Source organism: Cydia splendana, chromosome 21, assembly GCF_910591565.1.
Source record: "Cydia splendana chromosome 21, ilCydSple1.2, whole genome shotgun sequence".
NCBI lineage: Eukaryota > Metazoa > Arthropoda > Insecta > Lepidoptera > Tortricidae > Cydia > Cydia splendana.
In genome coordinates this window covers 1,052,749-1,066,755 of record NC_085980.1, presented here as the reverse complement: position 1 = coordinate 1,066,755, position 14,007 = coordinate 1,052,749, and the positions used below count along the sequence as shown (strand labels likewise).

The 14,007-nt window shown below is 39.5% G+C and overlaps 1 protein-coding gene and 1 long non-coding RNA gene across 3 annotated transcripts in view; one reads left to right on the top strand and one right to left on the bottom strand.

Moving 5' to 3' along the window:
* LOC134801197 (uncharacterized) overlaps window positions 1-4,889 on the bottom strand; it is a 369,363-nt gene extending 364,474 nt beyond the window's left edge. The window contains exon 1 of the long non-coding RNA XR_010145642.1: window positions 4,855-4,889. This is a non-coding gene — a long non-coding RNA (uncharacterized LOC134801197). The remainder of the gene's footprint in view (window positions 1-4,854) is intronic.
* Window positions 1-14,007, top strand: part of LOC134801122 (alpha-2 adrenergic receptor) — a 670,379-nt gene that overhangs the window by 414,252 nt on the left and 242,120 nt on the right. The window lies entirely within an intron of this gene.

Sequence of the window (14,007 nt, the reverse complement as noted above, 5' to 3'; positions counted from 1 at the left end):
TAGTGAAAGAAACCGATGAGAAAGTATGGGATGCTCAAGCGGGATTCCGAAAGGGTATGGGATGTACGGATCAAGTATTTTCCTTGCGATGCATAGCCGAAAAGTATTTGGCCAAAGGTCAAAAGGTCTATTGCGCTTTCGTGGATCTGGAAAAGGCTTATGACAGAGTGGTGAGGAATGAACTTTGGTCGGTACTGTCGATGTATGGATTGAGCGGCCATCTCGTTCAGGCACTGAAATCGCTCTATGAGGATTCCAGTGCTTGTGTGAGAGTAAACGGATCGTACACTGAGTGTTTTAGCATCGAGAAGGGTGTTAGGCAGGGATGTGTAGCGTCACCGTGGCTGTTTAATCTGTTCATGGATAGTAGTTTGCATGATTTGAGAAATGATGAATGTGGGCTGAGAATGAGTGGATTATCCGTCAAATGTCTTCTTTACGCTGATGACCTGGTATTGCTAGCGTCATCGGGTGAAGAGTTGCAGGAGATGGTAACTGGAATGCATGGGTTTTTTGAAAGGAAAGGAATGAAAATAAATGTAAGCAAGACGAAAGTAATGGTATTTGCAAAGGAAGAAAATATGACAGACTGTGAGATTTCGATTGGTCAAGAAAGAGTGGAACAAGTGAAAGAGTTTGTGTATCTGGGAACCCTGTTCACTAGGGACGGTAGGCATGATAAAGACATTGAAAGGAGAGTGAATGCTGGAAATCGTGTGAATGGGGCACTTAACGCTTTTATGAGCAGCCATAAAGTGTCGCAAAAAGCACGGTTGGCTGTTCATAGAGGAGTGTTGGTGCCTACACTTATGTATGGTAGCGAAAGTTGGGTATGGCAGAAGAGGCATCAGAGCCAAGTGAATGCAGTGTGTGGTGTGAGATTGCAAGATAGAATTAGGAATAGTGTGATAAGGGAAAAGTGTGAACTGAATGTAGATGTAGTGACAAAAATTAAGAAAGGTATGTTGAGATGGTTTGGACATGTGGAAAAAACGAGTGAAAGAAGGCTAACAAAGAGAGTGTATAAGGGAGAAGTGGAAGTTGGAGTTGGAAGGGGTAGACCTCGGCGGACTTTCTCTGATCAGATCGGGGAAATCCTGAAGAAAGGTCAGGTCAAGAGCACCCTAAACCGGCGAGCGTGTATGAGAAATGTTATGACAGTGAAGGAAGCGAAAGAGGAGCCATTATCTCGGGGCATTTTTTTGTAATATTTAATCTACATTTTACTGGCCTCAGATTGTCTGGATACCTTGCGTATACTGATATCCCTAGCACATACGAATTGACTTTGGTTTCTTCTTACATATAGTAATATCTCATAAATATATGTTGATACTGATGTTAGAATACCTAGGTTTTAAAAATGGTCCCTACAACTTTCCCTATACTTTGCGTTAGCCAAGATTCTAATTGCACGTTTCTGCATTTTAAGAACTCGCTCAAAATCTGTTTCGTTTCCCCAAAACAAGATTCCGTATAACAAGATTCCGTACAGTGAATTGATTAGATCAAGATCAGTATTTGAACCAGTCTTTTGACGCTATTTGCCCGATCGATGGCGGATTGCAATGTTCGGAAGGCTGTCAACGGGCTGATGGATCCGGGAAATATATTTGGTAAAGCTACGTTTAATAGTAAAGCATTGCCTACACTAAAGGGTAACTTTTATATCTGTGTGGTGGTCAAAAATAGTGGGTTCAAACCTCGGATGTTGCTATAGAGCAGAGAAATCGTTGTCGATAAAGATGAAGTTTCGTTAGGATCTATATCATACACAGTGAAAATTTCACGATAATTGAGAATTTACGACCTGTAGAGGAGAACATCCGGACATACGAATGCATTTTTGCCCAAGCTGAAACGGAGACCTTCGCTAACGCTCGGTCCTCGGTCAATAAGTACAATATAACAGAGATACAGTCTTTGGGATTAATGATTCAATTAAGAGAAGTAAATGTTCTCAAAAAAAAATATTATGGTTGTCTGTAAAGTCGGTTTACGGACGATAATTTTGCGTGATAACGTCATAAAAAAACATTACCATTACATTACGTAACGTTACCATGGAGATCGGCCCACAATGTGACACTTTTTCGTGCATGCTACCGGTGTTCATCGATTTATAAGACGTTATCATGTCAAAAGGCAATTGGAAAACGAGATGGTGAGATGAATGACGCATAATGTACTTAAGAAATAGCCGCAAATTTCAACCTTTTTGTTTTATCATAGCTAAAATCACAAAAATAGCTTACACAAACTTAAAAATTACAAATGTTGTTATTGTAAACCAGCCTTTATATTCCTCCGTATCCGTTAATTTATGTGAAGCGTTTTATTGTCTAAGAGAACCGTTTGTCTGATGGGCGCAAATGAAAAGTAATGATTAATCCTTATATTCCGAGTTTCAATCCAGGCTTTGGTTAATGAGTTTCTGGAGGGGGGGGGTTACATTCAAATTGAAGACATTGTGTATAAAAAGAGAAGAAAATCACTAAACCTTTTCAGCTACCACCAGTTTGGCTTGAGTGAGATGTATAGAATGTAAATTACGTAGACGTTAGCGTATATGTCCTTTGTTATTTACCAGTCGCTTTTCGGTGAAGGAAACCGGACTTATTCCAATAAGGCCTAGTTTCCCCTCTGGGTTGGAAGGTCAGATGGCAGTCTCTTTCGTAAAAACTAGTGCTTTCATCAATTCTTGGGATTAGTTGCCTAACGGACCCCAGGCTCCCATGAGCCGTGGCAAAAAGCCAGGACAACGCGAGGAAGAAATATCGTACGTAATATTTGACGTATCTTAAGGTTCGAATCGGGCAGCAAGACTTGCTACGTAAGGTTCGGTCCTGACTCCGCAAAATGAAATACCCGCTACGAGTAGATTGATTGATTGTAGGTACAGTTTGATTCAGCAGCAGATTGTGCAGTGTGAGAGTTCTGAACCTTAGTAGTTTTATATATTTAACCCTTAGAGCATTTAATAACTGAAGTCGACTTTAAGAGCTTACCCCCTCTGCTGAAAAACTTGCTTAATTGTGCAAACTTTTGTATGGACTGACATTGCTATTTGTACGTTACGTACAAATCATGTAGCAATACATTGACGTCCCCTCCCCCGCAAAAATCGGCAGACTGTTTCGTACAGAAAATGACAGCCATGATGTCTCCGGTTACTAAATGCTCTAAGACTTAACCAAATTGGAATAAAAGAGAGTGATAAGTAGGTATACAATTTTCTTATGAGATTTTTATATGCTTTCATAAATGTATTCCGCTGATGCTATTCTGTACAGATCACATTTTTCAGCAGATACTTGTGAAATTTTCTGAACAGGTTTGATAGAGTTAGAACAAGAAAAGTCTGCAACGATTTTGATAGCACACGCAGTGCAAGTGTTATGTTAAAAGTCAAACTTCAATGATATTATGAGATATAAATAACACTTGCACTGCGTATGCTATCAAAATCTTTGCAGACTTTTCTTGGTTATTATTATTCACATTCACAACGACGGGACTTAATCGGGTAAAATCATCAGCATCACTCTTAATCGCGCGCCGAGAAGATGTTGATGTCAACGGCCAGTCTTCTCCGAGACCACGGGGACAACGCCGTCCTCAAAACGTCGGAGGTAAATTTAAAACTTAATTTTACGCGATTTATTTCCGTCGTTGTGAATAATAATGAATAAAAATAGTGAAAGTTTAAATCAGTGTTTTCTTGGTTTAACTTTAATTGTATTGATTATTTTCACACAATTTTTTTTGCAAGTTACGGTGTATCTTAAGTTCCACAGCTCACAGATCCACTGTTACATTATTTATTTATAACCACTTTGGCTCGCCTGTAAATTTTCTCATTTCCTTTACTGGTACAAGTTTGCCAGCTTCCCCGAAATGAAAGCAAGCCAGAGCTAGTGTAGGTATTTATTTAAACTAGCTATGATTAAAATACTTACATCAAATTGTGTACCTAATAATTATTATTTTCAATTATGTAATTATATCCAGAGGGAATACGTTTGTATGAAAAGGCTATTTCGCGCGGGTCCTCCACTTTCGTCTTAAGATGAAAGGGGACGACCGTCTCGAAACCGTTTTCGAGGCGGTGGTCCCCTTCGAAAAATTTCCTCGTCAAAGTCAAACGTGGGGGCATAGCTATGGTTAATACTCAAACATATAACATATTCAAAAATATTTTCCATAATGTCAACATCCAGAGAGGAAAATGGGTACTACGTTTGTATAGAGAAACGGCCGTCGTTCCTCTTAAAGCGGATCGTCTAACCGCCATGCGTCTTAAGGGCGTTTTTGCGTACGCCTGGAGGTGAGCTTGTGAATTTGGTCCAAGGCATAAACTTAAAGTCGGTATCGTCTTGGGTCGTCCCATTCGTTTTTCGTCAAGTTCTTAAATTAGTCCTATTCTGCTTTGGTCACTCATTCTACATTGAATGCCACCGACGATTGTGACCAATGTAGAGTGAGTGACGAATGCAGAATATGACTAATTTAAGAACTTGACGAAAAACGAATGGGACGACCCAAGACGATACCACTTCTTAAGTACCTACAGAGATGTTAGTTTCGTAATAAACACGACTTTCACTCATAATTTGAACTGGAATGGGTCTTAATAATCGCGTGCAATACTGACGAGGATTTGTATGTTAATCTACCTATTATTAGAATACTCATGCCTATGTTTTTTTTAATAGCCTGTTAATCTTATTATTTTTTATTTTAAATTTATAAATATATTAAAAAATATATTAGATGACATCTTTACACAAATTGACTAAGCCCCACGGTAAGCTCAAGAAAACTTGTGTTGTGGTTACTCAGACAACGGTATACATATAATATATAAATACTTAAATACATAGAAAACAACCATGACCCCGGAACAAATATCTGTATCATCATAATACAAATAAATGGCCTTACCGGGATTCGAACCCGGGACCATCGGCTGTCATTTATGACGATGATGATGAGAAGATAAACATAATTTTCTTTGACAAATATAGCAAATTTATAGTGTAATTTTCATCTTGAAATAAAGAAATCTATGTAATCTAATCTATATATAGTTAGTTTTTTTAGCATTAGAAATAAGGTAAACAATCTTGATGTGTCTATTAATTAAAAAACACATTTTAAAAATAAGTTACGGCAAATATGTAACAATTATGAATCTAATACGATCATTTATATTCTTCTGTTTTCATAAGTAATAGTTACTGATTTTTAAAAAGCGTTTTTCAATTAAAAGACATGTCAAGATCGCTTACCTTCTTTCAAGTTCTTTCTAATGCTACAAAAAACGAACTATATCCCACTGCTGGGCCTCTCCCCTTTATTTCCACGATTCCCGTTGTGTAATGTGTTGGTTGTGTGTACACCTGATGTTAAATAATGAAAGCCGAAAATAATAAAAAAGATGCATCCATCCGCTCTCTCTCCCCCCTCGCGCCGCAGCCCCCGCTAAAATTAATTACATTTCTGATGGAGCCGTAATTAGTTATTAGGTATTTTCGTGAAACTACGGCTGAGCCGAGCCGACGTAATGGTAACGCTGACTGATCGTTTTAAACTCTAATGGTTTGTTCCTGTTCTTGTAGATGGCGTTAGTGGTGGGCTAGCGGTAAGAGCGTGCGGCTTTCAATCTAGAGGTCGCGGGTTCAAACCCCGGTTCGTTCCAAAGAGTGAGTGAGTGAAGAGTGAGTGAACCAGTGTCGTCTGCATTCGTGACCTAGGGATGTAGTGAACAATCCTTGGCCATCGTATTTTCATGAAAGCTCACTGAACATGTCTTGCTATTTCAGTCAGTCTCAGTACTAAAAGTACTGAGGTTGACTGAAGTAGCATGACAAATACGAACGTTTACGAGATAATACGATGGCCAAGGATTGTCCACTACAGCCCTAGGTCACCACCTAGGAAGGACTTTTTAACAATGGGTTATGTATTTGACTCTTAGCGCCACTTGCACCATCCCACTAACCCGGGTTTACCGGTTAAACCTGGAGTTACCATGGTTACCAGTACGATATGACACTGGGTTAAAGGTTTAACCGGTTAACCCCGGGTTAGTGGGATAGTACAAGTGGCGCTTAAGGTATTAGGTAAGTTGCAGGGACTAGTAGGTATCAAGTGTCGTAATACGGACGAAATCGTATTAAAGTAGTGCTCGAGTGGCACTGAGCGACACCTTATCTTATCTTATTGTTTTCGGGGGCCCTTACGGATACACTTCGACCCATAGGGATCTTTAGTGCAATTACCCCCTAGAGAAGATCCGTCAACTACTCAAGAGCTTTTCCCACCATATCCATGTGTCGGATGATGGAGCTCATGGGTAGCGTTTTAAAGTCCTTTGGGTGCCTTTGGTTCTAGATATCCTGCTCCAAAGTCCTTCATTCTTTGTCTGGCGAGGACGTGACATTCACCCATTAAGTGTTTGACAAGAGCGGTGTCCCTTGACACAGGTATCTTGTATACTTAAAAAGAGACACCAGCCTGCATATTGTTAAGCTACTTATTAAGTTACTGAATAAATCATTTTTTATTTTTTTATTTTCTGTCTCTTCCTCTTCGCCACACTGACCGACACCAATGTAAATCAAAATATTATGTTCCGGCTATCATTAATTCACGACTAAATCCCTCTTGTCCGTCCGTCAAATTGTTTTCATTTCACGGAAATCGCAACCGAAAGGCCCCATTAGCCGTCCCACTTAAGCGCTCTCTAATTCAAATTTATGAGAGCGCACACAAATTGCTAAGCAACTAATGTTATTATCAAACAGACATTAGTGTATTGCCCGGTCTTTCATTAATCATTTACGACCGACTGCTTTTTGAAAGCTTGTTCTTGATACTTAACGAGTGTATGTCGGCCTAACCAGTTTAACACTTTCAGTGCCAAGCACCCCATTTCCAATACAAAAAGAACCCACGTGGGATGCGTTTGGTAAACACTAATAGAATCACTTAATTTACCTATCCTCGCTCACAGCAGCTGAACGGGACATTATTCTATTGATTTTGCTAAGCGCCCTCATACATCTCTGCTGGTGGAGTCGCAGCCTAAGACGACAGTGGACGATCGTGGCTTCTTCATACAAATCCGAATTAGGTACCTATATGGACGTTAGGTCGTAAGATAGATGGAAATAGCACATTCCGATACAAGTGCGAAAAATAGGAAGGAGCAATGCCGAAATCACGAAAAAAAATTGGCTGGTTCATACATTCCGGCTGATGCCGCTGATTTGTATGGGCCAGCCAAATTTCTTTCGCGATTTCGGCATTGGTCCCGTAATAAAAGTTGTTACCTATGAAGTCACTGCGCAGAGTATGACTGGTGGTTAATATGTCGTCCTGTATTATGTAGCTTTTGGAATATCCCCTGTTTTATCCAAAAAGCCCCATGTCTCCAACTATCATACTAACATATGCTCTTTTGTTTTTGGAAGAGCTCAATACCGATCCTAATGGAACTGCCCATTTGCAATCAATGAAACTACAAACAAACAATAATTAAATAGATGATCTTAAAAGTTTGGTTGTTCTTGGTTTGATTACTGATTTTCGGCTGTATTCGAACTTAGATAGAATCAAGTCAAGTATTATGGCTAGATACGATATGGATTAGATATGTCGTTAATGCAGTTCTAATATTCAAAACTCTGGTAAAAATATAGCGGATATTTACGATATTTTCAGACCTTTTTTAAGTAATCTTGTTAACAAAACACAATTTAGCACAATAACTCTCCAAAGCTTATCTGATCCCACGCGACTACAAAAATCATGAAAAAAAAGCGTTCCTACTTTCATCAGTTTCATGACCACACAGCATCAAGCCAAAAAGACGAAAACATACAAAAAGTCATCGAAATATACGCCCTTTTAGAAATGCGGCGTCAGCAAAAAATTCTAGAAAACATGTACAATATCGCTCAGTCATCAATCCAGCTGTCATTTCACATTGTCAGTGGCCATATTTCACTTCCACACTTATTTCTACAATCTCTTATAAACATTGTTGTTAGAAAATGTACCACAGTGCGTACAAAATAAGACTCAGGTACAAAAAAGCAGAGAATGGTGGATATTTGCAACAAAAAGAGGGTAGTTTGAAACGCGATGGACGCACTATCCATCTCATGTCTCACGGGATACACGGTGTTACATATTACAATAGCTTACATTATTTGGGAAAACCGGTTTAAAAAGTGTTACTGAGATCCATAAGTACCTACCAATTCGTATTTGCAGCTCATGTGTACTTGGTTTCACGAAGTTGGACTCTTAAGCATTTGGAAATAAGAGCCGAAACTAATTGCAGTTGTTTTTAGATAGAATTTTCTAGCATTTTCCCGGTACCTTGTAGCTTTGAGGATATTTTGTTTCAAAGCAAATGTACACGCATGGGATTTTCATCGGTGTGGCAGTTTTTCAGCCAGTTTTGAATTTGAAAACAAATGAAATGGTTTTCATAGCTTTTTTCAGGTAAATAAATGACTAATAAGTTCAATAAAGCGATATTTTAAGTAACCTATTCTTTGTTAACATTTTATCTGAGGAAATAAAAAAGATAGTACTATCCTGGTGTTTCTTCATTACTAACTCACATTTATAGACGGGTCTAAAGCGAATTTTATTCAATTACCTTGATTTACCGACGTTGCGACACAGGTTTCACTGGTCGTGGTCGCGGCTGACTGATGTCCCAGCAAAATATCAAAACAGAGATTTGTGCAATTACCCGACGAAAAGTGTATGGAAAAGTGTGGGGTAGACATCACATTTTCAAACAACCCACTACACATAATGTTAATTATTGTCAATAGTCCGACACATTATGTGTAGTGGCGTTAGACCCGTCTATAAATGTGAGTTAATATGTGTTCAAAACGCGAAAGTTTAAAATATTATATTTCTTCATTATTCACCACAAGAGCTTAAATTGAGGAGTACATCGAACACCAACTTTAATCTTCTTAAACCATATTAGCTCCCTTAAATCAATATCATCTCAATGCGTTCATATTTCCTAAAAACATTTTAATTTGAATACCACACGACTCACACCCTCCTCGCGGCCCGATTCTAACAATCCTTATAACATGTCACAGCGATACGATACTGAATACTGACCTGACATTCTTTCAACTTAACACGTCACTTTCGACCCTGGCATATCAGCATCGTATCGCTGTGACATCCTATAACCATTGTTCGAATCGTGTCGTCGGTCGTTTAAAATATACTTTATCATATATTATCCCACATCATAATGATTGACGGTTAGACCGGGCCCGGATATTTTTTCCATTTGAAAGCTCAACCTCAATCAAAAGGGGACGTTCGAAGCTTTTAAAAATGGAATCAGTTATACGTTATATACGGGTAACTTATGCGGCTGCGTTAAAAGCTCGTTGGATTTTATTTTTATGTTATTTTACTTGACTTTAAAAGCCTTTCCTTTAGTAGTTTAACTTATTCCTCGCATTATCCCGGCTCTAGGGAGCCTGGGGTCCGCTTGACAACTAATCCCAAGAATTGACGTAGGCACTAGTTTTTACGAAAGCGACTGCCATCTGACCTTCCGACCCAGAGGGGAAACTAGGCCTTATTGGGATTAGTCCGGTTTCCTCACGATGTTTTCCTTCACCGAAAAGCGACTGGTAAATATCAAATGATATTTCGTACATAAGTTCCGAAAAACTCATTGGTACCAGCCGGGGTTTGAACCCGCGACCTCCGGATTACAAGTCGCACGCTCTTACCACTAGGCCACCACTTCTTTCTCCTTTAGTAGTTTAACGAGGATATTATAATCTCCCAACTGTGGTTCAAAATTAACTGGATAGGTTGCGACTAATATTTGAATTCCTTAGTTCTGAGGCTACATAATATATGTAGTGCGTAATTGTTTTCCATCGTATTTTCTCGAAAACGTTCGTACTTGTCATGCTAGTTCAGTCAATGTCAGTACTTTTTGTACCGAGACTGACTGAAATAGCAAGGCACGTTCGTACGTTTCCGTGAAAATACGATGGAAAATAATTATACATCACCTGTGTACATCGTTTCGTTAATGGCGGAAAACATCCAGCACGGATATCATGGTTGCATTTTATCACTTGTCATGTCACGCGTCACTTTCGTTTCATACTTGTTAGAACGTGACAGGCATGGTGACCGATGATAAAAAGGCGACCATAATTAGCCTTCTGAAAATACTAAAGGTAACATTTAATATAGGTAACACTTTAAACTCTCGCGTTTTGTATACATATTTAATTACACAAACGGGTCTACCGCGATATAATTTCTTTGTTTTTACCTTAAATTCCGACGTTTCAGCTGAGTTGCACCAGCTGTGGTCACGGAAAGACCACACCACCAACCACCACCAGCTGAAACGTCGGAATGTAAGGTAAAAACAATGAAATGATATCGCGGTAGACCCGTTTGTGTAATTAAATATAACATTTAATAAGTAAGTGTTGAACTTGTGGAGCATAAGTTGTAGTTACAATATATATAGTTGGTTAGTTGTGTTACGATACTGAAAAGTTTATTATATTGTTTAATTTCCGTTAACCTACCCTTTTTTTTTTGAACGTTCGAAATTGGCAAAATTGTTGATACCTTTATATTTATTACATAATATTTAAAACTTTCGCGTTTTGAACACATATTAACTCACATTTATAGACGAGTCTAACGCGAAATTTAATCAATTACTTACCTTTATTTACCGACGTCGGGTAGTTGCATAAATCTCTGTTTTGACATTTTGCTGGGACATCAGTTAGCCGCGACCACGACCAGTGAAACCTGTGTCGAAACGTCGGTAAATAAAGGTAATAGACTAAATTTCGTGTTAGACCCGTCTATAAATTCCACAGGTTGACGCTGGGGTTCAGGTTGACGCCGCGTACTTTGACTTCAAGAAAGCATTCGACATGGTCGATAATGATCTCTTGTTGTCAAAGATGGCGGCGGTGGGCTGCACTCCCAAGTTGCTACGGTTCTTTGCTGACTACATGAGGGACAGGCAACAATACGTGGAGTACGCGGATTGCAAGTCTCAGCCGTATTTCACCAGAACCGGGGTAAGTCAGGGTAGTAACTTGGGGCCGTTGGAATTCATTATTATGATTAATGATCTACCAGAGGTGGTCAGGGACGCTAAATGCCTGTTGTTTGCAGATGACATTAAGTTGCTCTTGGCAATCGAAAATGAGGCAGACTGTGAGCGTCTCCAGCGGGACATAGACAGAGTGGTGGAGTGGAGCCAGAGAAACAAACTGCATTTTAACGTAGATAAATGCGTTTCCATAACATTTACTCGGTCCAAAACACCTCTCAACCACAGCTATGAGATAGCCGGAGCTCAGTTGAAAAGAGTGGAGTCCGTGAAAGATTTGGGAGTGCGCATGCAGAGCAGCTTGTGCTTCAGGGACCATATTGTCGGTGCGTGTAAAAAGGCGTTCAGGATTCTGGGCTTTGTACTCCGCAGAGCAGTAGGCTTCACAGACATAAAAGCCATCGCTGCGCTGTACAATGCTCTAGTAAGAAGCCAATTAGAATTTAACGCTGCAATATGGGCTCCGCATGAGGCCAAATACAACATCATGATGGAAAGGATACAAAATAAGTTTACCAGGTACTTATACTGGAAACGGTATGGTGTGTATCCTTTCTATCCGCTGATGTATCCCACACTTTTTGTGATTGGCATGGTCGGTTACGACAAACTAGAAACTCGCAGGGATCTGGCGCTCGCGTGCTACTTGCTTCGGGTTCTTCGTGGTAGTATCTGCAACCCAGACATTTTACAAATGTTTAAGCTGTGCGTGCCGGACAGGTACACCGAGCGGCGGCGGCAACCGCCACTGCTGGCAGAGCCAACCGGCAGGACGAATCTGCAACGTAAAGCACCTCTCAGCCGTTCTATACACATTTTGAATCTGGTTGCCGATAAGACAGATCTTTTTTATTGCCCAATGTGGGAATTGTCAAAAACCTGTTTATATGTATTGTGTTATGGAATGTAATGGATTGAAATTGTAATGAAATATTGAAATTTAAATTGACTTTATTGTGTATTTGTTGTATATGAAATTGTAATATATTGAATTTTTAATTTAAAGTATTTAGTTAAGTAGTAATAAGAATTATTTAATTTAAGGCACTATTGTATTAGGGTTACCTGTAAGGATAGTTGCTGTATTTAATAATAATAATAATAATACAGGGCAGCTTGTGGCGAGCTGTTGGGGAGTAACGACCCCACGGACCCGAGTGCTCCCGAGAGTCGGTCAGGGTCTCCGTCTCCGGCGTGTCTTCGTCGGTCGGAGTGGACCCCAAGGGGACCCGCAGGACTCTCAACTCTGGCTTGCCTTCATTGGCCGTCCAGAGAGGAGTCGCTAGAGCTATATGCTCCAGGGGTGGAAGTGTTAAAGGGCATAACGCCGCGAGTAACTTCGGAGAAAGCGCAGCACCACCTCTCGACACCCCTGAGCCGCTCATGCCGGTGTTGCGCCTGGCCGTCTTCACGATGGCGCATCAGGTGCCCATCTAACGAGTGGCGAGTCACCACCTGCCTCGATAACACTGTATAACACAATGTTATGGCAGGTGTCCGGAACTCTTAGCAATAACCCAGATTTATTTTCCACCCAAATTTAAACCATAGACCAGGACTCTTTCCATTTTTCTATAATAGCTCCCAATGCCTGCTGAAACCGGTTTACGGGTATCTATTTATGTACCCGTGAATGGGTTCCAGCAGGCGTTCTACATGACATCAAAGCTCTCCAAACGGCCTCTACGTGTTGGATCTATATCCCCACGCACGCCTTATAAATGACCGGGCTTAAAAACCCGAGAGTTTGTAACGGAGATACAAATAATAATAATAATAATAATAATGTTTATATATTTTTGTTATGTTTTGTAAGTGTTTTTATATTTTACTTTTATACTCACATTGTAAAACCCTAACCTAAGACCCTAATTGAATAAAGAGAATAATAATAATAAATGTGAGTTAATATGTATTTATAACATGTTATTATTTTTACACAATTCTTACAATAAAATATTATCTTATCTTATCTTTTTTAAACCTATAAACCCTTTAACGGCATAAAGGTTGTTTACGGCCCTTTTACTCGTAATATAAGTCGTTAGTTCCCTAACGGACACAATCTTCATTTTCTCGTATACGAGTACACCCCATTTGCTGGATAACCTTGGAGATTGCTCGTGTTATAAAGAGTTTAGTAATACCACTTAATCTAGTTGAGTGTTCTTAACTTAGTTTCAAAAGGCTTCGGAGCAATAAGCTAAATTTCAACTTAATTGACATTGAGGGTTATAAAAACCATAAAGTATAAGTAAAGAAAGAGTGGTAACTCCATACATCAGTTTTCTTACCAAAACGCGAGTTATTTCGTAGTTGATATCTAGCGTCAAGTAGCCGAATGTATCAGTGCTAGTCGAAAATAGATGTCGCGACGAACGAAAACTCATTCCCAACAATTATCAGCTAATATTATAACCGGATTAACCGGAACTCTATTTTCAACTCCTTCTGCTTATAATATTGGTTGTAAATTGTTTTAGCAGTACATTTTTCGTCAGTAGCGACACTTGTGACATCTGGTGTCAAGTAGCGGTACTGATAATTCCACTACTTGACGTTAGATGTCGACTACGAAATAACTCGCGTTTTAGTAAGAAAACTGATGAACGGAGTTACCACACTTTCTTTACTTATATTTCTCTATCATAAAAACAGAAATTTATGTCATTGCCAGATCTTAGAATTGACCATTTCATGATGTGGCAATCAAAGGGCGATTGGCGGTCAAAGGGACTGGACTAGGAAAAAGGCATTCTCAGTACTATGTGGTATGTGGTGTATGTGGGTGGGTGGCGTTATTTACGCTTTCTTGATGGCATTTAAGGGGTTAAATTACA